Source organism: Cricetulus griseus (genome assembly GCF_003668045.3).
Source record: "Cricetulus griseus strain 17A/GY chromosome 1 unlocalized genomic scaffold, alternate assembly CriGri-PICRH-1.0 chr1_0, whole genome shotgun sequence".
Taxonomy (NCBI): Eukaryota; Metazoa; Chordata; class Mammalia; order Rodentia; family Cricetidae; genus Cricetulus; species Cricetulus griseus.
The window spans coordinates 122,783,061-122,807,589 of NW_023276806.1; the positions used below are offsets into that span (position 1 = coordinate 122,783,061).

Below are 24,529 nucleotides of genomic sequence, written 5' to 3' on the forward strand. Positions count from 1 at the left end.
TTCTAGTCTTCTATTCATTTTTCAGTAAAAAGAATATCCAAGGAATGTGCCAGAAAACCCGGCAAGAAAATATGTAGAAAAGGAGGTATGTATAAAAGTGAAAATTAAAACAATGTAAAAGTTTACAGAGGAAGAACCAGATACTCTCCCAAAGGCTGACTTGCTGATGCTGGGGAGCAAAGTCTTAGGTGATGGGTTAGGAGAATGAAAGCTGAGCAGACAACACTGGGAAACTTCATTGCTGGCTCCAGTGTTCTCCTATGGGCAGTGCCCTTACAAATGTAATTTACTAGACTTTGCTTATAAAGGAAAAAGATACCTCACTCTTTTTCTGTCTAAGGAACCCAAACAGTGCTGCCTTAACAGCTGGTCAGGTTTAGTGTTTGAACTCTTCCTAAACATGAACAGATGTGTCCCTCTTCAAAATGATTAGTGTATAAACCTTTGTTTTATGGTGGTGTAGTCTTAGATCCTCCCAAACACCTATGGACTTTCTGATCATAAGGATAAATTGGCTACAGCTACGGGGCAGTTACTATTATTAAGTAATAGAGATATTTTTCCCAAGAGTTGTTTTCTTTTTCCAGTTACTCTTCAAGAAGAAAATGAGATTTTTTTTTACTCGTTATGTGAAATATTTACAGTCTTAAAATGTCTTTAACTTTTATATATTTATGTTAAACATTTTAAAACATGGGAAGAACGTGATTCAGAAGCTACAATTAAATCAACCTTCAAATCATCCCCTAGCCAGATTGAGCAAATGTAGACACTGACAGCTGCAAGCTCGCATCTGAATGCAGCATGGTCACACTCCATTTTTACATAACATTCAGTAAATCACTCACAGGAGTGTATGATTTTCTACAGCAGTAAATCTAAGTGTTATTTTGACCTTATTCATAACTTAGTAGAATTTTCATTCCTCCTACAGAAGTCATGTTAATATTCCAGTGCTGTACATTCCACGTCTCTTTGCACTTCTAATCTGGCTGGAACAGCTCAGACTTCACCGGGGCATATTTGTGGGGAAGGGAGTGTCCAAACACTCTGTTTTATGAGGTTGGATTATGTGGAAGACACTTAGAGTAACAGAATTATCAACTGTCCATCACAAATACTAGCTTTAAGTTGGATAGTTTTGTTTCTCTTATTTGTTGGGCAAAATAGAGTTCAAACTTTACTTTTAAAAAGAGTTTGAGTCAAATGCACAGTTTGCTTAAGAAAACATATGGCAGAAAAAAGCTTTTAAACATTAAAACAAATTCCAGTTTTTTTTTTTCAAAAGAGAATAGCAGCAGTTATTTACATGCCGTTAACTAATGTATGATGCTGCAGTGTTTATTATGCTTCTTATCAAGCATGTGTAATTAGCTAAGTGACTTTCGCCTCCTATCACAAAGCTGTTGATTCACAAAGTCATAAATAAAGATGCTGTTCAAGAATGCATAAATAGAGCATAATGCATGAGAAAAGTGTGATTACAAAAAAAATAAGGGCACCAAAAGGTAAGATAGTAAGCCAGAAAATGACCTTTCTTCTTATAGAACTTTATCAAGAGAAAAAAATACTCATTAGTAATTATTATTATTATTATTATTATTATTATTATTATTATTATTATTATTCCTTGGCTTGTTGGTTCTATATGCTTTATAAGAGAGCTGGCAAAGTGTTGTGTATGCTAGGCTGTTTACTTTGGCAACCTTTGAGCTAATTTATAATTAGATTAGGACAATGTCAACAGATGCCCACTGATTGTGTGATACACAGTCAACTATTGTGCTTTTATGCAGTGCTAATTAAGCACTATTTAAAAATCTTCTTGTTTGAGAACTTAGCATATCTTATTATAATTAGAGAAGGCCTGCATCCTTTTAATTGATTGTTTATTACCCTAAGTCTGAATAACTAATAATTTCAATGCTATATTCTATGTAAATAGTATTTTATAAAAATAAAAACTAACATTTACATTTGGCTATTGAATAATGTAGAAGAAAATGTGCCTAAAGTTTTAATTTTATATTTATTCTCTACAATGAAAGATTTATTTTAGTCAATTCAAGAAAATCATTAAGCTACACATAGTGATAAGCACCTGTCATTCCAGACAGCTCTTGGAAAGTAAAGGCAGAAGGATATAGATTTCAAAGCTAGCTGTGGCTACACATGAGTTAGAAGCTAGCCTGTTTTTCATGTTCCCTGCTTCAAGAAACTACAAAAAATTGAAGAAGAAACGATGTGAGAGAGAGAAAGAGAAAACACATTATCCTGTTTCAAGAAATTACTATTAATTTCATAACAATTTATGTAAAATTAAGTTTTAACTACAATGGAGTCTGGGTTGGGTTCTTGACTGGGTTCTTAAACAGTAGTTCAGAAACCAAGATAATAGTAGCATTGTGATTGGTCCAGATGCTAATTTTTGGCTTGACATTATTTACCTCTTTTCCTTTTAATGTATACAATCACTTGCAGAAGCATATGGGCCTGGTTCCTGTGCCAAGCTCTCTAGAGTCTGGGAATACTGTGTTCACCCAGAACTATTTCTTAATTGCCAATTATAAACATGTAATAATCAAGTGAGTTAGTAATAAATGAGGAAGACAAGGAATTCTCTTCTCAGAGAGCTTACATTCAAATGACTTTGCAAAGAACAAAACATTTTCTGTTCTTTGATCTATACAAAAGGAAGAAAAATTTCTCCCTCCAGGAGATACCATGCTATATTTTAAAAATACTTTTTGTAATACTTTCCTGTGTATTTGATGTTAGAAAAAAATTAAAAATAACATCAAATGACTAACTTTTGCTTTAAAACAGATCCCAGTTGCACATTTTAATCTATCTTTTTATAGTTCCCATGATAGTTTTAGCCATATGTTAATTGCGTTCTAGATATTCTTCAGCATTCTGTCCTTTTAAAATGTGAAATGAAAAATGAATGGCTAACATGAGCTCCTGTTGCTCAACACTTGGACAGATTAGTAACATAGAAGCTTGAGTTTTGCATGTGGACACTATCAGGTGATTTTTATTGTTTATCCATTTCACAGTTACAACAAGTGAATGAGAAAATTACACCACAAAAATCTAGAAAAGCTTTCAAAATTTGTTATTTTCACCCAATTTCTATTGCTAGAAAAGGTAGAAGCAGATATGACCAAAGTTCTTGCACATAGAAATTATTACCTAGAGTTCTGTTGAATTAAATTACTCTATGCAGGGCAGACGGCTCAGTCAGTAAAGTAATGTAAGCACAAGGACTTTAATCGGGTATGATGACACGTGTCTATAATATGTTACTAGAAAGACAGACAAAGCGAAATCTGTTGAACTCATTGGCCAATGAATCCAGCCTGTCTTTGAACTCCAGGTTCTGTGGGAGATCCTGCTTCAAAACAAAACAGCACAACACAAAATCGATAACACAGTGTGAGATGGTTGAGGAAGATACTTGCAGTTAACCTCTGGCCACTATCCACATGTGCAAACACACACAACATGCACAAGTACATGCAAGGGCACATGTGCAGATAGAGTGTGCAAGCACACACACACACACACACACACACACACACACACACACACACACACACACACACACTAAATAAGCTGCCTCTTCTAGATGATCCTAGTCACAGAGCCAGCTATCTGCTTTTGAATTTCTTGCTTCCCATTCTCCTCTTTCTTTTCCATGTTTTTCTTTTTTGCATATTCAAACATATCCCCAAAATTTTAAATTCTATCCACTCACAGCATGTTTGAGAGATTCAGATCTTATCTCAATTGAATTTGATCAAGGCAGTATAAACAACTTACCTTCAAAAGTATGTGCATAGTCCACATTAATTGCATGATTTTGTTGTTGCTGTTACTTTCTAGAGATTTTTAATTACTAAATTTTGTACATGAATCACTGCATATTAACTATGTAAACCATTACATGAGCCACTCCTATTTCCCTTTCTCAACTACCTCCTGCCCTTATCAATATCTCATTTATCCTATAATATTCATCATCTACTTACTAGTTTGAGTTTTCATTGCTATTTCACAGAGTTCAATATGTTTTAGCAGTGTGCAGGTTTCTTACTGCCCAGACTAAGTTCCCAGTATCTTCCCCTAGAACGCTATCAAGGAGTAGTTTTATTTTTTAAATTCTTCTTTCATATATTACATCTCAACTGCAGTTTCCCCTCCCTCCACTCCTGTCAGCCTCTCATAGTACCTTCCCTCTCTCCCCTCTCCCCCAGATACACTAGTCCACGCCCCCAAAGGCAGCCTTCCCAGGGATATCAGCCAAACATGGCATAACGAGTTACAAGAAGACTAAGTACAAACCCTCATATCATTTATGGATGAAGCAAGGAGTAGTTTTAACTCACTTCAGTTTCCCTCTGTTTCTGTGTTTCTGCCCTGTGAGATTTGCTAACAAACATTAAGGTGGTCAAATATTAGACAGTAAACACAAGAAGGAGGAACAAGGGAGCAGACAAACCCACAAAAAATTGATTAGCTCTGAATTCTGTGGTTAGTTATGCAGCTTTGCATTCTTCCAGGAGCTTGACTGTTATTGTGTAGTTCTTTGGAGATGAATTACATAATTTTCACTTTTCTAGCTGTGAGATTCTGTGAACCCACTTCTTCATTTCTCATCCTTTTTATTACATAGACACCTTTGCAGATGACTCTTGTAATTCCTTACTGATTAAACATGTTTCTGATTTTCAAAAGTATTTGACTTTCTGTACTTAGTAGTGTTGACTTTAAGTCATGTAGCATTCATTCAGGAACGTTTCTAGTAATTTTTGAGTTTATTTGGTTGGTTGTTTAGCATAGGGATTAAATTGAATACTATCACCATTGATGCATTTGGGATGTTAATAAGGGATTATATTCCAGAATCATATTCCTTCTACCTCCAAACTTCTGAAACTTTCATTCATTTAACAAATATGTATTGATTTCTGGCTGTGTAGGAATTATTGTCCTAAGTTCCATGAAATCATTAGTAGACAGAAAAGCATTTTATGCTTCTAAGACTATTGCAAGCAGCAGATGAAAATTTCTAATTTAACTTAAAAGGAGTTAAGGGAAAATAATAAACAGGATAATAAGGAAAAAGTCTGTGGATAGGTAGGATGAAGATAGTTTTACAAACATGCTCTATTGTCATTATTTGGCCTAAAGCTCAGGATCCATTTGTATATTTATTGAACAGTTAGGAGGGCATTGAGATTCAGAAATTTTACAATCATTTTTATAAAAACAGACAGGTGACATGAGTATGGTATGAGAGCATAGAGACATAGAGAGAACGAACTACTATAGTCTACTAAGACCTGAGTGTTATCTAGGCTCAGAATAGGGGAAGAACAATGGAAAATGTAGTTTCTTTGTGTTTTGATGGTCATATTTATTGATCAATTTCTTATAGGTTGTGATCAAATCCTGATGTGAAATCAAACATTTGGCATCAATTTGGATGGAAAGGAAAGACTATAGACTGGTTTGAGGTATAACATAGTAGAAAGGTGCTGTTTGCTTTTAGTCATCATAAATTAGAGACATCCATTACTCAACCAAGTGCAGATATCAAGGAACCAGAGTTCTGAACCAAAAGCATGAATCATGTTCAGAAATAAGTTCTATGCTGAAATACTTTAAAATGACTATATTAGAGATGGTAATGGAAGTCAATGAAAACAGAGAGACAAAGGCTCTGAGTTCTAATTTACAGGAAAATTCTGACATGAAAAGGCTGAAACAAAAATGCATGTTGGATGGGAAATGTTTTAGTCAACTTTCTATTGCTGTAACAAATGATCACATATTCAATTTTAAGGGGGGGATTCTTATTTTGTTTCATGGTTTTAGAGGTTTTTGATCCATGGTTGCTTGGCTCCACTGGTTTTGGGCTGTAGTGAGTTGGTGCATTATTTAGATGTGTGGTAGAGGAAAACTGCATACCTCATGGTGGTTGGGATACAATGGCAGTATTTCCTTCATGAGTTTGCCCCTTCTTCTACTAGGCTTCCTTCCCTATTTTGTACCTGATAATAGTACTGCAAGTTAATGAACAGGAATTTAAGACACAGACCATAAGAAGAGGTGAATCAAAATTGTGTTGTGGTTGCTGGCCTGCAAGCTATGAAAAGTATGAACATGGACACAGCCATCAGCTCCACAAGTGAGTGTCTGTGGGGGTGATAGTATCTTACACAGAGCACCAGACAAACAGAACATGAGCAAGATGTGAGTGCTTGAGCAAAAATGGCTGTCTTAAGGAGCTACAGAAACAGTAAATCTAGATTAAAATTGAGGAATAAAGGAATGCTTGGATATAGTAAAGAAAAGAATAAGAATAGAGGAGAGATGGTAGAATTTCTGAAATAATATTATTGAATATTATATTCAATATATAGTGTGGAAAAGAGGGTTTAATACTCCCCTTGGAAGGGTTGCATTACAAAGAATGTACACATGCAATTTAAGTCAACACAGTGAATGGGAGAGCACATGAGCAGAGTGCATGGATAACAGTGGGGTGAGGATTGATTCTCTTCTGATGTTTTCCTGCTGTATTTGAGGTGTGAGGCAAGGGAAATGCAGGTAGAATAACATTGGCATGCTCTCCCATATTCCAGGTTTTTGGACTTATTCATATATTTAATATTTCCACCATCTTGTGGAATATTTTAGTCTTCATTTTATAGATGTCCCAGTGATGAACAGAAGAGACTCAATGTTTTCACAGTCAGCTACCCATGTTTCCTTTGAGGTGATTTCTTCAGAATGAAGGGACTCAAAGTAACAGAAACAAGCCTATGACAAAAGTAACCATCCTATGCTTTGGGAACTCTGGATAAAAAAGAAAATGATTTATTCTAGTTTCAAAAATTTTCCTGCAAATTTCAAGACTCTATTGTTTTTCTTTATTTGCTGAGTAGTACTCAATTGTGTAAATGTACATTTTCTCTATCCATTCTTCAGTTGAGGGGCATCTAGGTTGCTTCCAGGTCGTGGCTATTACAAATAGTGCTGCTATGAACATCATTGAACCGATGTCCTTGCTGTATGAATGTGCTTCTTTTGGGTATATGCCTAAGAGTGGAATTGCTGGATCTTGTGGTAGACTCATTCCCATTTTCCTGAGGAGTCGCCATACTGATTTCCAAAGTGGCTTAATAGAGGAATCCAAAATGGCTGAGAGACACATAAGAAAGTGTTCAACCACCTTAGTCATCAGGGAAATGCAAATCAAAACAACTCTGAGATACCATCTTACCCCTGTCAATGGCTAAAATAAAAAACACCAATGACAATTTATGCTGGAGAGAATGTGGAGAAAGGGGTACACTCCTCCATTGCTGGTGAGAGTGTCAACTTGTATAGCCACTTTGGAAATCTACGGGACCTTCTGTAGTAGTTCACTATTTATCCCTAGCATAGGTGTGGTCTTTGGGAGCCCAATCCACATACAAGGATACTCCCTGAACCAAGACACAAGGGTGTGGGTCTACACCCTATTCCAAAGAATATGAGAGACTCTGATGCCCCCCATTGGAAGACCTCACCCTCCCTAGGGAGCAGAAAGGATTTGTGATAGGTAGGGTTTTAGTTGGTGAGGCTGGTAGGGGAGGTCAGGAGGGAGTGGTAACTGAGATTGACTTGTAAAACAATCTTGTTTCTAATTCAAATAACAAAAAAGAATAAAAAAATTAAATGGGTGGCCAATTTGCTAGTATCAAACTGTCCCATATCAAAACATTAAAACATCTGATTCATTCACTCTTTGAAGTTTAATAGAAAACCACAGTTAGCCATAGATTTGCCTCCACCCTTGAGTCAGTCACTATGGAAAGATGCAGATAAGCTTTCAAAAGCTGGAAGGCTCAGATGGAACTCTGAGGTGAGATCTCCAGGCAACAACACCAATTGTCTCACAACTTACTGACAGGAGTGCCAGGTTTCCTGAAGTAGGTGACTAAAAAGCCATCATTGGTGTCTACCTGGCTTTTTATGGAGAAGAAATGCTTTATGTTTTTATATAATCTGGGCTTGAAATTCAAAATCTTTGAGATGCATATCACCAGCAAAATGAGTTATGCTCTAAAATAAATCTTTTGTACATAGTACTTACCACCCCTCTCTGTTCTATGAGCCTCACCACTATGAATACTCTTGCTTTAATTTACATCTGGAATCCACCCGTGCAGATCTGATTGGCACTCAGCCTTTAGTCTTTCTCTTACAATTATTAATCACTTTCTTCCTTCCTGAAATGGTAAATGTTGGACAAATTGAGGACAAGACTAACTTCTAAAAAATTGATGATCAAAACAGAAGCAAGATTTCTTCATTTTGTTTCTTTCATTTTTGTTTTTTTTTTTTTTTTGAGACAGGGTTTCTCTGAGTAGCTTTGGAGTCTATCCTGGCACTCCCTCTGGAGACCAGGCTGGCCTTGAACTCACAGAGATCCGCCTGCATCTGCCTCCCGAGTGCTGGGATTAAAGGCAAAGGCGTGAGCCACCACTACTCGGCTGTTTCTTTCGTTTTTATTTAAGTTTTTCATATATTTTGGTCATATTTTCCTCTCCCTCTCCAATGTCTCCCAGATCATCCTCCCTTCCCTACACACCCAACTGCATATTATTTATCTCTCAAAACAAAAAGGGAAACAAAATATGAAAATATAAACAATCAATAAAGCCAAGATGACTAAAAAACCCAAGACAAAACAAACATATGTTTTTCTTTTCTTTCCTTATTCCTTTATTTGTTCATGTTTTATTTTACTAGTCTCATTTGTTCTTTGACAATTTTATGCATGTCTATTGACTCTCACTCTGCCCCTCTGTTATCTCCCTCCCAGCACTGTCGTCTCACTCTCATTCCTACAGGTTCCCACATTCATGCCATTTTGGTTGTATTGCGACTCTCTGATTATAACCATAGCCATCTGTGTGACTGTGAGTTTGAAGCTATCTATTGGCCCTCTGTAATAGCTAAGAGTTCAGGAGGGATGAATAGGGCTCCATGAATGACTCCGGAATCAGCAACTCTATTTGATGCGGTCTCAATAGTGTCCAGTTCAGAACTGCTGCAGCAAGATTTCTAAACATAATTTTTTATCATTTACTTTAAATTTACTTATTTATTTTTAGGTGTATGTGTACACACACATACATGTTAATGTGTATGTGTGTGTGTGTGTTTGTGTGCACGAGCACATGCACGAGCGCCAGTAGGCATGGACCTTTGTGTGCATATGTGTTGAGGTCAGAAATAATCTCCAGTGAAGTTTTGCATACTACCATCTTCCTTAATTTTTTGCAACAACATCTCTCACTGGCCTAGAGCTCACCAAGTAAACTATGCTTATTGTTCAATGAGCCCCAGAAATATTCCTGTCTCACCTCCTCAGCACTGGTATTGCAAGCGAACTGCTATCATATCTGGCCAATTTGTATGAGTTCTGTGTGCCAAACCCAAGTACTCATACTAACATGTCAAGTGCATCACCAACTAAGCTATCTTATAATCCTTCAGTTATTTTGATTTAATTGACATATAAAACATAAAGATATAGTTGTTAGTGGCTCAACCCTTTTGTTATGAAATATATATCCGTTGTTTCATGATATTTATGTGTGTGTGTGTTGTATACTTTTGTATACTTTGTCAGTCACTAATCATTTATGTTGAAAGCCATCATATGCTTTTCTTCTACCTTTTTGAAACAAACAGCATGTAATTGTAGCCAGGAACTACCATATTTGGCAGCACACAGAGTTTCTTGCCCCTCTTTACCTATAATTTAGTTCCTTTTGTCAACCTTTTACCATTTCTTTCTCCCTTTGTTCTCCCATTCATAGGACCCATTGTACTTCCAACTTCTTTGAAGGTAACACTTTTAGGTTATGCATATTGGACCTTCTGTGCAGCCATCATTTTCACATACCCCTGCACAGGTGGACACAATTCTTTATGTAGAGGCTGTAGAACCATACCTCTGCTTCTTTCTAATTCTTGTGGTCAACAGCAGTCTTCAGCATCTCTTCAGGTGCGGAGACATCAGTCCAACCTCTATCTCTGTCATATGATCTCTTTACATATGATATGTTTTCCTTTTTTGTTGTTTTCTTTTGTTTTTCAAGACAGGGTTTCTCTGTATTGTTTTGGAACTGTCCTGGAACTTGCTCTGTAGACCAGGCTGGCCTCAAACTCACAGAGATCTGCCTGCCTCTGCCTCCCGAGTGCTGGGATTAAAGGTAGGAGCCACCAATGCCTGGTTTTTTCTTTTTTCTTTTTTATTTTGAGACAGGGTTTCTTTGTGTAACAGCACTAGCTGTTCTGGTACTAGTTCTGTAGATCATGCTAGCCTTGAACTCACAGAGTTCTGCCTGCCTCTGCCTCCAGGATGTTGGGATTAAAGGCATATACCCTGACTGCCCTGCTCATTTGATCTGATCTTTAAATAAGCCTTCCAAACAAAAGATTTAGGGTTATCACAAATCTAAGATGGTTTCATCTCATTTATATTTGTATAACCCATCCCTGCATTGCTTTTCCTGGTTGATGTAATTGAGTGCTATAACTTGCATGTGTTAAACAACTGATTTTCTTTTTGTTTCATAATTTTGGAAGTTACAAGTCTGAGATCATTATGTCAGCAAAATTAGTAGTGTCTTTTGAAATCTATGACCCTCTCTTTGATGGAGTGTGCTGTATGTCTCTATAATTTTATTCAAATGACTGCAGAACCTGGAAAAGCTGTTGCTGCTATTGATGCATAACATACTACTATTAGTGATATATATATATATATATATATATATATATATATAATATTGAATTTTTGGAAACTTTAGCTGTGCTGTCAACTTTGGAAAAAAAACTATCCCAGTTTACCGTGTTGAGTTGGCATTGTACAGAAATTAACAGCCATATTGGTCTAGAAATGTTGAACTTAATTTTTTTCCCATTTGTACAGGGGTAACGCACCGTATTAAATATGCAAGGTCTTATCTATGTGGGTTTGATTACAAAAACTAATAAAGTATTCTCTAAATAAAAAATAGGCAATATTGGACTAAAAAAAAAAAGTAGATGGCCATTTCCCCATACATCCTTACATAGTATTCCCTCTGTAACAAGGTCTCTGTTTAATTTTTTTTAATGATTTGTTTTTGTTATATGTGCATGAATATTTGCCTTCATGTTGGTGTCCATACTATTACTTTGTTCCTGGTGTCTATTTAGGGAAGAAGAGTCCATGAAATCCCCTGTAACTAATATGGTAGATGATTGCGAGCTTCTATATGTGTTCTGCTCTTAACTGTTGAACCATCTCTTATGCTCAAATTGCTCTTTCTTAATAAGAATGTTGGTTCCACTGAATTGGAAATTAAGATTGTGACCTCATTTTTGACTAGTTACATCTGTCACTACACTGACTGTTCTCAGAAGGATTACTTTGGAAGGACCTAGGTTATGTATTTCTGAAATTGTGGTCAGAGGTTCCAGATGGCTTAAATTTCATTATTTAATATTTCAGATTATATATATGAGAAATATATTTACAACATATCCAGCCCTACTTTTCTCCTCCAACTCTTACTTTGCCTCCAAGACTCCCCTTTGAAATAATGATCTCTTTTATGATTATTATATATGTGCATACAAATACATATGTATGCAGTATTTACATATAACCTACTGTGTCCATTTAGTGTTGATCATATGTCCATGTGTTTAGGGTTCACCACTTAGGATTAGATAACCTATGAAGGGGTCATCTCTATAGAAAACTAATTCTCGCCCCTTAGCATTAAGTAATTATTTGCCTACAGCTCTTATGTAGGGGTAAAGTCTTGGGAAATTTCCCATGTCCATGTTGACCTGTCAACTGGTAAGATCATTATGCAAGTCTTGCTTAGGAGGCCACATTGTTGCAACTTCATAGTTGCTGCATCTGGAAGGTTTGCATTCTTGGGAAACATCCAGGACACTCTGTCTTTTATAACCTGCTGCCCTGCAAAAATTTAAAATCTCACAGTCACTATCCCTATTATGTAGGTAATGAAAAATATGACCACTATTAAATGACTTGTTAAAGTCACATGACTATGGGTATAGGAAGGAAGGCTCCTATGGAAAGAAAAATTTAAATTTTCTTTTATTTTTAAGCTATCTTTTTATCATGATAGAGTACTGTGTAGTACTCCATATGCTTTTTATAAATAATCAAGTATTTGACTTTGTGTGTAAATATGATTCTGGCTTTAGTTTTATTTCTTGAATTTTAAATATTTTACTCAGAGAGTTGCTTTTATGCAAACATACTTTTAATAAAAATTAAAATCCTATAAATGTAAAAGTGTAGTAGTATTAATTTTGAATTCTGCTCCATTCATCACAATTGGACAATTAGAAAAAGTTCTTTGAAAGTAATTTTTAATTTAAGAACTATTTCTTTGTTTACTCTAATCTTACTCATGTATCTTGTGAATAATGACAGTGTTGGAGAAATCTAATTATAGGCAATAATTTTCATTAAAGCATGCAGAATGTTACAAAAATCAGATTGCAACAATAAGAAAAATAAATATCAGTAGAAAGATCTTGGGTCACTGCAACAATCATTGCAGTTTTCAGAAGCAGAATTATGATTAATCAACAGTGACTGTAATTGGCTGCACCCCAATTAAGAAATGAAACAGGAGCCCCAGTCTTCATATCATTTCCTCTAGACGGAGCTCTTCCAACTGACAGGCAAAACTTGAAGTGTCTCCTATTTTCTCAGGTGGTCAGAATACTCATATAGGTCTTGCCCAGAGCAGAATGTGTACCTCTGGGGTGTCTGCAAAGAAGGACACCAGCAGCAAGCTAGAATCTCTCCCTCAGAGCTAAGCTCCTTGCAGCACTTCTATGAGTCTCTTTCCTGGCAAGGTAAAGATCAAGTCTGTACACCTAAGGTGCAGATCTAAGCCTTACTTGAGGAGAATTCATGGATTGGGTGACACCTTAATTTCCAAGAACCTGCAGCTTCTGAACTGTCCTACCTGGGGCAGCCATATGCCAGTCTGTTTCTTTCTGGATCTACCCAGAATCCACACCATCAAAGACATCCACATTCAGTCACACTTGGAAAATGTCAGGGCATTAGCAAGCATCCTTTCATGTGAACAGATATTTTTCTACAATGGCAAGCTATTTTTTTCTTTCTTCTGTTTTCAGAGAGCACTAGAGTAGATTATGTGACTTAAAAAGTTTGCAACTTGTTTATTTAAGAAATTGAGTTCACTCAATGAAAACTAAAATATCTACAAATTTATATCCTGAATTTTAAATATAATACTGTTTACTAACCGGACATGGAAAAACAGTGATGACATTTTTATCTTGCTTTATTTTATGGAGATTTCTGGCCTTTTTTCAGTTTAGCAAAGAGCATTCTAAGAGGAAAAGATAAAAACACAAGTCCTTGGAGGACATTTCCTGGGGTCTCAGGTTGTGATTCATTGGAGATTTTTCAAATTTACTTTTCAATTTATTTTTTTTCAATATATTTTGACCATATTCTATCCCCTCCCCCAACTCTGCCCAGCCTCTCTCCATTGAAGAAAAGTGATTTTTCCTTTCCTAGCAAGTATATTATAAATAGCTTCTTGATAAGGGATGAGAATGTGTGTCCATTTCCCCTTCTCAATGCAGATATATGGGCTGGTTGGAACTTATGCAGGTCTTGTTCATGCTGTCACTGTCTCTGTGAGCTGTGTGTCTAAATGCTGCTGTTTTCTTGGAGTCATCTATCACTTCTGGCTCTTATACTTTCAACCCCCTCTTCTGCATACACCCCTGATACTTGAATGGAGGGGTTTGATAAAGACATCCCGTTTAGGATCAAAGTACTCCAAAGTTTCTCCTTCTATGCAGTTTGTTCATTTGTGAGTTTCTGTGTTAAATAATGCCTGCTGCAAGAAGACGCTTTTCTGATGAGGGTTCAGCAATGATCTGATTTATGGGTATAGTGATACGCCATTAGGAGTCGTTTCATTGCTATGTACCTTTAGCAGAATAATAGTGGTAGACTTTCTCCTAAGCCTATGATTTATCTATTATCAGGTTGTTGGCCACTTTTACAGTACTAGGTATGGGTTCCATCTTATGCAATGGACCTTCAAACCAATCACAGTGTGATCAGTTATTTCCACAATATTTGTGACAGTAGTGTACCCATATAACCTGTAGGTAGGTCACTGTTCTAGATCACAGGGTTTGTTGCTGGGTAATATTGGTGATTATTTTCTCCTCCCTCCAGTAGAGTTCAAAGCACCTTCCAGAACCATGGAGGCTAAGTTAGTAGGGGTGCAATTTCTACTTGGGCATCAACTGAATTTCTCTGTCTTCAATGACATATGCAATTGAGTCTCCAGCAATAGGGCCTAACCATCAGGTTGTGGAGGGTAACCAAAAATCTTAGGAATATAGCCTGTGATGATTGGTAGTTGTAGTCAGGGGGATTTCTAGTGCACCTACTTGGCCAATGATAAGACATAACGCATTCCCGACAATGAAGGTTTTACTTGGCGCATTTATACCCCCATTAGATCGTGATACCACTTAGATACCTTTCATATATGTTTTTAAAGTAGGAGGTTTCCATATGACTTTTCACAAAGCCATTAGTGTCAGTTGTCCCTCCCTTCTTTACCCTTCTCTCTCACCCTCTTCTCCATTCAATCCTCCAATTCTAGTTGCCCCTTTACTTCTCTATAACCCTATATTCTATTTCATATTCTTCAGAACACTGTCCTCCTCCACTCTGGTCTGTTGCTGGAGCTTTCTGTTCTGGCTGGTCCTGCAGCCCTGGAGCCCCAAATAAAACACAGAGGCTATATTAATTATAAATCTGTTGCCGATGATTAGGGCTTCTTATTTATTATTTACTATTGCTCTTTATTTATTATTTATTATTTATATTTATTTATTTATTTACTTATTATTATTATTATTATTATTATTATTATTATTATTATTATTATTTATTGCTCTTTCTTAATTATTAACCCATTTCTATCAATCTATGTATAGCCACGAGGCTGTGGCTAACCCAGTAATACCTCAGCATGTTGTTACTCCTTCGGCAGCATGGTGACACTGTCTTCCTCTGCCTACCTTTCCCTGGATTTTCCTTATATCCTCTTCATACCTATTTTCCTGTCTCATTGGTGGAACAAGAGTTTTATTCATTAACCAATATGAGAAACATATACAGAAGGACAACCCCATTGTCTCCTCTTTTCTGTCTAAATAAAAGGAAGGGTTTTAACTTTAACATAGTAAAATATATAACAACTGTTATCAAATAAAAACTATAACTAACAATATTTAGTCCATTAGAATTTGACAAAATTTAAAGAAAACATTCTATCTTATCTTTTTAAGTCTAAACTTTTATATGTAACCCGCTTTTTATCATAACTAATGAAAACCATAACCATAAAAATCTGTCTTCAAGTCGATCAAACCTTAGAAGGATAATATATATAAACTCTAGAATTGACAGAGACATCTCAATGCCTAGATAGTCACGCAAAGTTCCTCTGTAACGTTGGAACATCCATCTTCAGCCACAGAGTCTGGCAGACTTCTCAGTGAAGCAGGAAATTTAAAACTGTCCCACCTATATTGGCAGTTTGTCAGTCATTTTTCTCTGTGTCCTGAAGGATGTCTGGCAGATTTTTCCATGAAACAGGAACCCTGAAGGACTGTCACATCTTGTTTGCAAGTTCAGCAGTCACTTTCCTGTGGGTCCTGCATGTCCAGTTTATACAGCATACAGTCAAACTGTCCAGGCAAGAGCAGTTTCTTGTCTAAATGACTGGTCTTGTTATATCAAAACCAATCTCCATAATGAGTTTCTTTGATATCCATCTTCCTTTCTGACGTAATTGGTGTTGCCAGGAGCAGTTATGTCTCATTGTCATGAAAAACCCTAAACCATTTTAAATTCCGTATTCTGAAGGTCTTTGAAGGTTTTGAAGAATGCCTATTCATTTGCAATGTATCCCTGTATATCTAGAAAATCTAACTAAATGTAAGTTTTAACTATCATAGATGACTATAATCTTTTTAAGTTATACATTACATTTTAAATGAGCTGTATATACACAATACCTAAACAAGAGAAGAAATATACATATAGCAAAATTGACTTAAACTTGTATCAATAAACCAAAATCCATACCAATGTAAAGTATTCATTTCTATATCATATTCCCTTTTTTCCTTTATAAAGAGATTGGTTATGATCATTAACAATTATAACTCCACTTAACTGAAAACAAACATTTATAAGCAATATTTGGGAATTTGGGCATCAGTTTCTCCAAACTGCTTCCTGCTGTTTGGGGGCACTGTCAAAACCATGGGGATTATGAGAAAACAGAAACCTGGCCAATTCCTGGCAGTAGTATTCTGCAAGGCTATATCGTTCCAGGTATCCTGGATGTTGGATCACCTGGGTCACTGCTTCAGGGGATCTTGATTCATCAAACCATATTAGCCTGGAAGGAACCCACAGCTTTTCATCTTCTGTGGAAACAAAAAGAAAAATTTCTTTTCCAAATAACATGTCCTTAGACTTAAATTTAGAAGGCAAGGCATTTTCAAAATATATAGGTCGGATTAATCCAGAACCATTTATAATAAAATGTATTTTAGCAACTGTGGCTTCTTTCTCATCAATCAAACAATTGAAAGGCATGTTAACATACAGTATCCAGACTCTTTGTGAGCTTTCCATCTTTACCTGGCTTTTAAAATTTTATTTATTTATTTTTTGTGCACTATTTCTTTTACTTTCAGTTTTTTTTTTTTAGCTAGGTTTTCTGTTTGTAATTTTGCCTGTCATGGAATTCACTTTGTAGACCAGACTGGCCTTAAAATTGCAGAGATCTGTTTGCCTCTCCTTCCCAACGTGCTGGGATTAAAGGCCTATGCCACCACACCCAGCTAATCTCTTTCCTTTTTAACCACTTTATCCTTTTTCTCTTCTCTCCCATGCCTACATATACATATATATAGGCATATACATATATATACATACATATACATAAAATATATATATACACTGTAAACCCTTTATAGGTTTTTCTTCATCTGAATCTGTCTTTACTGTATATCTCTATCTTTTTCTGGCTACAAGTCTTTTATCTGCTAAACAGCAATGCTAGGATTAAAGCAGACATTTTAGCTGCTGGCTTTCCAACATGGCATAGGTGGGTTTACCTCCAGCACTGGAAACCATTCTCACTGCATGGTCTATGCCGCCCCATCAAGCAGCATGCTATCAGCTTGGAGATGTGGTCACTTTCACTGCCAGCTGCTTGTACACACCATTCAATTGTTATGAGGGGCTCTTAAAAGAGCCTTGCAGATTTTGCCACTTAAGCTGAGTCAGGAAGACTCCCTTAAAGGAGCTGCTCAAACTTCTGCTTGTCTCTAACAGAGAACACCCTAGAAAATGCTGCTACCAAGAAGCTGTACTTGACTTTGTTCTTTTGTTTCTAAAATTCCTTTTTAGGCTTTTGTCAGGTTTTACATGGAAATTCATGCAACCGCTGTTGCTGGCACTAATTTTTGAGGAGGTTCTTACTGCCATCCTGGTCCTAAATAGCACACAGATGCTAATACGTTAATTATAAATTGTTGGTCAGTGGCTTGGGCCTCTTATTGGCTAGTTTTGTATTAATTACTAAACCATTTCTACTATCTATGTATTTCCATATGGTCTTGGCTTACTAGAGAACACCTATCATGCCCTCCCTTATTGGGCTCTCAATGATGACTCTGTCTGCCTATGTTTCCCAGAATTCTCTTCATCTCCTAGCCCTGCCTATACTTCCTACCTGGCCAATCAGCCACTATACAGAAGGACAGCTCCCATTACTGGTCGCTTACTAACTACCAGATCTGTGCATTTATTTGGATTAAGACACACATACCTAAAGCTGAAAATTAGCACCCACACATATAAAAGAAAACAGGCTCTGTTTGTCTTTAGGGTTCTGGGTACCTCACTAAGGATGATTGCTTCTAGCTCCATCCATTTACCAGCAAATTTCATAGTTTCATTTTACTTAACTGCTGAATAATATTCTATTGTGTAAATGCATCACATTTTCATTAACCATTCATCAATTTGTAGACATCTGGACTATTTTCAATTTTTGGCTATTATGAATAAAGCAATGATGAATGTGGATGCCCAAGTATCTCTGTAATTAGATGTACTGGAGATTTTGTTTTTTGGTTTTTGTTTTTTTCGAGACAGAGTTTCTCTGTGTAGCTTTGCGGCCTATCCTGGCACTTGCTCTGGAGACCAGGCTGGCCTCAAACTCACAGAGATCCACCTGCCTCTGCCTCCTGAGTGCTGGGATTAAAGGTGTGCGCGACCAATGCCCAGCTTGTATTGGAGATTTTTGACAGTCACCAGAGAGCTTATTTTTATTTCCTTCTGCTTTGAGTCAGCATCTTGGATTTCCTACCTTTATTCCCCCACCCCCTTTCTCTCTTAGTCCCATTGTCTTGTGGCCAAGGTGCCCACTGCCAAAAACACTGGAGTCATGGTTGCTCTTGTTGGAGATTTTGAAAGTCATCAGAGAACGTTTATTTGCTGCTGGACATATTTTTGTTCCCTTTCAGCATACCTTGCAAGGACTTTATCAAATAAGTTGATTGCCATGTCAATATTTCCAAGAAAAGTTTTCTTGGTATGTATTAAAATATTAAAACCGAATGAGGAAAGAACAGCCTCTGAAGTAGGAAAAATATAAAAAGTAATGATGCTGATATTTGGCACTGTGTTCCCTCTAATAAAACATTTAATTAAACCTTTAAATGTGTATGGATCACAAAATATGCACATCAGAATAAAACATATCAGGCAGAAACAAAACTGTAATTATATCAACCCTGTTGCCTGAGCCCACCTTAGTTGCTCTGCCAGGAGGCAGAGGTTTACAACATTCCATCTGATTTGGAACAGCCTCTCCCATGCCTGCAGCTAACCCTGTAAAACTCAGGGGCCCTTTGACTACTGATAGCACAGCTGGCACTTTACTGATTGTAAGCTGTGCCTTCAGAGGTAAATTAACAGCTGTTGCTCTCCAGTTCCCTTTTCACCTGTGTGGAAGCCTGGGGTAGACCTCAAAGACACTGAGATAAAAGAGCTTTCCACAGCTCCCCACAAGAGCTTTCTCTACCCAAGGGGATAGGGTAGGTCACAGAGAGAGTTAATACTCAAGAAACAAGATAACTGGGGAAGTAGGCAAGGGGCTATCACAGGCTCATGAAGAAAGTAGTCCGTGTGTGTGTGTGTGTGTGTGTGGGGTCTGTCTGTCTGTCTGTCTGTCTGTCTGTCTGTCTGTCTGTCTGCCTGTCTATATTCGTGGACACCTATGGATGTGTACTATGTGTGATGAGGCCAGAGATTTATTTTTTGACTGTCTCTTATTGGCTTTGAACTTGCCCAATAAGCTAGGCTGCTGGCCAGTGAACTCCAATGACACATTTGTCTCTGCCCCTTAGCCCCAGAACTGGGATTGCAAGTGTACACCACCACACATCTTTTTCAACCTGGGTTCTGTGGATCTAACTCAGACTCTCACAGTTTTCAGACCACCAATGAGCTTTCTCCCAGCCAGAGGTATTTCCACAGTAATGCTACAAGATTGTCTCTGTCAGAAAAGGCTAGCTGGTTCTGTGGAACCACTTTACTGAGTAATATCATATTAAACTATTTTGAACATTCATTAGATACATCTGTTTCTTTCATTATGTGTATGTATAGGGTCACATATAATCAAGCTCCCATGCCTCCATTGTGTGTGCATATAGGGGCACATGTAATCAAGCTCCCTTCCCTCCACTGTATATATGTTTCTTCCTTTCAGTGATCTCTCCTCATCATACTCTAACAGGACCATCTGCACTTTCTGAAGAGCAGATCTGATCTGCACTTGAAACAATAACTTTGCAATGTCTGGTAATAAGATAGTCCACTCTAAAACAGTTTATGGATAGCCTACACTATATACTTTGCTTGCAGGTATTGTTCCCTAGTGCCTGCATTTGCACTGTTTTGGAGTACTGGGAACACGAGGTGCTTATACATTTTGAAGCTACAATGGCTGAAATTCACTTCATGAAGGGCCTCTGAGAAGTGTGGATACAGAATGTACATACTGTAATCCTAAGCATACCTGCTGACTGTCACTCATCCTATTGTCTTTGTTTTTTTCTCTATAGTTTCTCTCCATTTCTGTTTTGTATCTCCACAGAAACACTTCCATGCTGTGTTTCCCTTCTACTTTTGTAATACATGTCTTCTATTTCTCTCCCACACGGGTCCAAGTAAGCTTCTTTATTTTTCCCTGATCATGGCTCTTTTCTAGCTTCCTTGCCTGTACATGCATTCACTCCCACCGAAATGCATATACCTAAAAATTAGTATCCAAGATCACCACATAAAAATGAATGGGAAATTTTGTCTTTCTGATCCTGGATGACCTCATTTAATGTAATATTTTCCAGGTCCATCCATTTCCTGTAAATTTCATTTGTTACAGCTGAATAAATTTCTATTGTATACATGTACTAAATTTTTACTATCAATTCAACTGTTGGTAGACACATACATGTTGTATTTCTTTGCTATTTTTAACACAACAGCAATATATATGGACTTCCGTAGCCCCTGTTCCATAGGGAATCCAGTGTGAGCTTTATTTAAAACTATAAAATTAATCATAATTCTCTTGCTTGAAATCTTTTGAAGTACCATGCTGCTTTTAGAATAACTGATACCCTGCTTGTCATAAGATCTGGAAGGGTGATTCCTGTATTCCTTTGTAGTTCAATCTACAGTTTTACCTAGCTTATCTTCTGATTACTGAAAGAGCCAAAATTCCTTCTACCTCGGGCCTTTGCATATCCTTCACACTAAAATGCACACTTGTTTTTAAACCTCTTTTCATGTCTTCCTGAGATTTGTCATGCCTTTCTGCTTAGTCAAAGCAACTTGTACTTATCAGTCTATGAATTAACCCTGCTTTCTTGGTCCAGTATTTCTTATATATCTCTTGCTTATCACCTCTTTTACATCTTATTTTCTAAATATGCTTTGATTACTCGTGTGCTTACATATTTATTCTATTTACCTCAGAACTTTTCTTCTGTCCATTGCTATATACCAAGCCCTCAGAAGGGATTCAGCAAGTGTTTATTGAAAACAACAATGCACTTTACTGGAAAGAACCTTAAATTTCTGGCAACTGCAGTTATTTGAGCAATAGTGTGTCCGCTATCATTCCTTACCAGATACCGTGAAGCTTGGTCCTTTCTACTTTGCAATCACTGTTTATTTATGGCACAGTGCTTCCCAAACGAAGATTTCAAAGCCAACATCAGGGTCCTTAACTAAGAAGTAACAGGGCTGAATGGCTCAGTGTCTGACAAATAGAACCTGATCTCCATTGTGTGGACCCTTGGGGTCTAGTGACTGCCAACAGTACAGGCTCTTGGCTCTCTGCCTGTGTATGTGAGAGCCAGCCTATTGCCACTGCTCTAAGTTTATATTTTAATAAGGATGCCAAAAATACATTTGTTTAGTAAGTTCAGCCATACTGATATTCCTGTACTAGGCTAGATGCTTCATTTTCCCTTCGGATGCACTATTTTAATTTTCTTTCCTCTTACCCAATCCAAATGTTTGTCTCCTAAAAAGTATACCTTTGCCCATTCACTTTTTTCCTCTTTGCCATCTAATTCTGTGATAGGACTTACTGACATTTTACCAAGCCATTTTAGCTTAGGCTGCAACACAGGCAGGGGCTGAGTGTTGTTCCAGATGGTCCAAGAAAAGTTAAACTCAGTGTATCAAAGGGATTTTTCTTATATAAAATGTATTGAATTTTAATGTGTGCATGCATTCATAAGTGTGTATATGTACATGAGTGTGTGTATATGTTTGTATGCATGTATGTGTGAGTGTGTGAATGTTTGTGTGTATACATGTATGTATATGAGTTCATGTATGTGAATCTGTGTGCATGTACATGAGTGTGTGTATATGTGTGTACATGTGTAACTGTTTGTGCGTGTGTGTGTGTGTGTGTGTGTGTGTGTGTGTGTGTGTGTGTGTGTGTGTGTGTGTGTAAAGGTGCACATTCTGTGGCCAGCTTATAGATGCCAGAGGACCATGGAGGAGAGTTCGTCCACCATTAGTGTCACCAGGATCAGATTTTTGTCTTTGGCTTGGCTGCAAGTAACTTCATCTGCCAAACAATCTTGGTTTCTCAGAAGGGACATTTTGTACAGCATGATATAGCTCATCTGATGCTCTGTGATGCATCTCATTCTTTCACACTCATGCTTCTATTGGTCCAGTCATTGTTAACTTGTAGATGCCACCAGTGTATGCTATTTGTCTTATATGATTATTAATGAGTTTTCCTAGAAAAGTCAGATTTCACTTAATAAATAGAAGCACAAAGACAACAAGATTTTATTGTAGGTATGGCACTCTAGGCAGGGATCAGAGACCATGGGTGGCTCAGGACCTGCTAAGCAGTTATCGAAAACTTTAAAAGTCCTGGCTTTAAAATTTTCACCCAGGGTTCAAAAAAGGAACTACAAATAAGCAAGGGAACTAACATCGAAGGGGAAAAAAAATTGACTCACACACAATTGCTCCTCTGAATGTTCTTTATTCTTCTTCCCTTCTTTGACTCCTGCTGTTCTGTTTCTGTTTCTGTTTATCTCTGCATTTCTTTGTCTCTTGCAGTCTAGTCTCTTTCTCTCTAAATTTCTTCTCTGTTTCTTTATTTTTCTATAACTAATCTCCCCCCAGTTCTTGGGGGTACAGGTATATATGCACCTTTGCAACAGTAATTCTTCTTACAGTACAATGTGAGGCTTGAGTTTCTTGGAGTTGGTCAGCTAGGCAGATAAGATTTACACACAGAGCAGTAAACTAAAACTGCTCCAAGAAACTTTAGCATCAATTACTTAGGGATGTAGGTCAGAGAGAGGTTCTAATTTTGATTTGCACAAGAAGCAAAAACTGGTACCTTCTAGTGCTCTAGCTCAGTGGCAGCACAGGCCTTTAGGAACGTTTACTTTTCCCTGAGGATGAGCAAATGGGCTGATTACCTTTGTCCTTATCTTCTCAGGAGAAACAGGAGGGAGCAGGAAACCTCTGATCTAAAATCTTGAGTTAATACAACAAGAAGTTTGAGAATCTTTTAGTGCAGGGTTAATTTAGGTTATGGCTTTCTTCATCTGCCAGTGAGGTAAAGCCAAGGGCATGCTTATGTTTTCTATCCAAATAGGCAGCTATTAATCAACAACTTTGGACATGTTGTAATTCTATGTCCTTGGATATTTGGGAATGTCTTAGATGGCATGCTTTTTCCTGGGCCCTAAACAGTGACCGAATGCCTGTCAATAAAGATAATTGCAGGAAGGCAAATCTCTGCAATTACAATGGAGAGGGGGAACAATGGCCTGATAGTGGGAAACAGGCCTCACACAGAGCTAAGGAATATAGTCAGTAAACTAGCACCTGCTAATGGATATCAGGTTTTACACATAGCTAGTGAGTGTAATCAGTAAACTCCAAATGCATGGGAAAAATTTGTTCCCAGTAAATGACCAGATGATGTTGAACTGTGGGAAGTAAATCCCAAGTTTGTTACAGAAAAGGTTAAGCTATAGGAAGAATCTACAGCAAGACATAGCCAATTCATTCATGACATAATGCCAGGTTTCATTCTTTAGAAGAATCCTTAATTCTTCTAAGTTATTCGTGATGCAATGGCTGTATAATTACTTGTGATCTTGCAACTTGTTGAATGCAGTGGTCAGCTCAAATTTCTGAGAAAAATGGAGATGCCAATGTTTTTTGTTTTTAATGTTTAAAAAAGATGCTTGAGACTGGAGGGGCATGATAAGGACATAGTTGACCTCGGAACTCTCAATATGGACTCAAAGCAGACTTCACCATGTAATGGAATAGAGGTGTGTCTGGAAGCAGAGATGGTGGAGAACAAGGTGTTACATTCCTTATAGGTTTCACAGGCCAGGTATCTGTATAATCAATGTAGTTCCTAACTGTGGAATAGCCAGCCACGTAAACAGTCCACAGTCATCATCTTGAAATCCAAAGTAGATTTGAACAAGGGATGCTTTGTTTTTATGTTTGCACTGGTGCCTACCAATTATGCAGTATTTTACCTTCCCTGTTTTGAATGCTGGCATTTCTCTCATTGTTCCTTTTAGCTGAGAAGGGAATTATAAGGATAGAAATACAGGTGATAATGCTGTTGTAGTTGAAAGTTTTAATGTAATCATCTTACAAGCACAGACTGTTCAGCTGTCTCTAAGGAGTATACCAGCATCCTGAGGTATGTGGCCGAGGAAAACATTGCTGCAACTTTGGGAAAGCAAAAGT

At 37.2% G+C, this 24,529-nt stretch overlaps 1 protein-coding gene across 2 annotated transcripts in view; it reads left to right on the forward strand.

The window, feature by feature from the left end:
- Positions 1-24,529, forward strand: part of Nlgn1 (neuroligin 1) — a 691,146-nt gene that overhangs the window by 19,906 nt on the left and 646,711 nt on the right. The window lies entirely within an intron of this gene.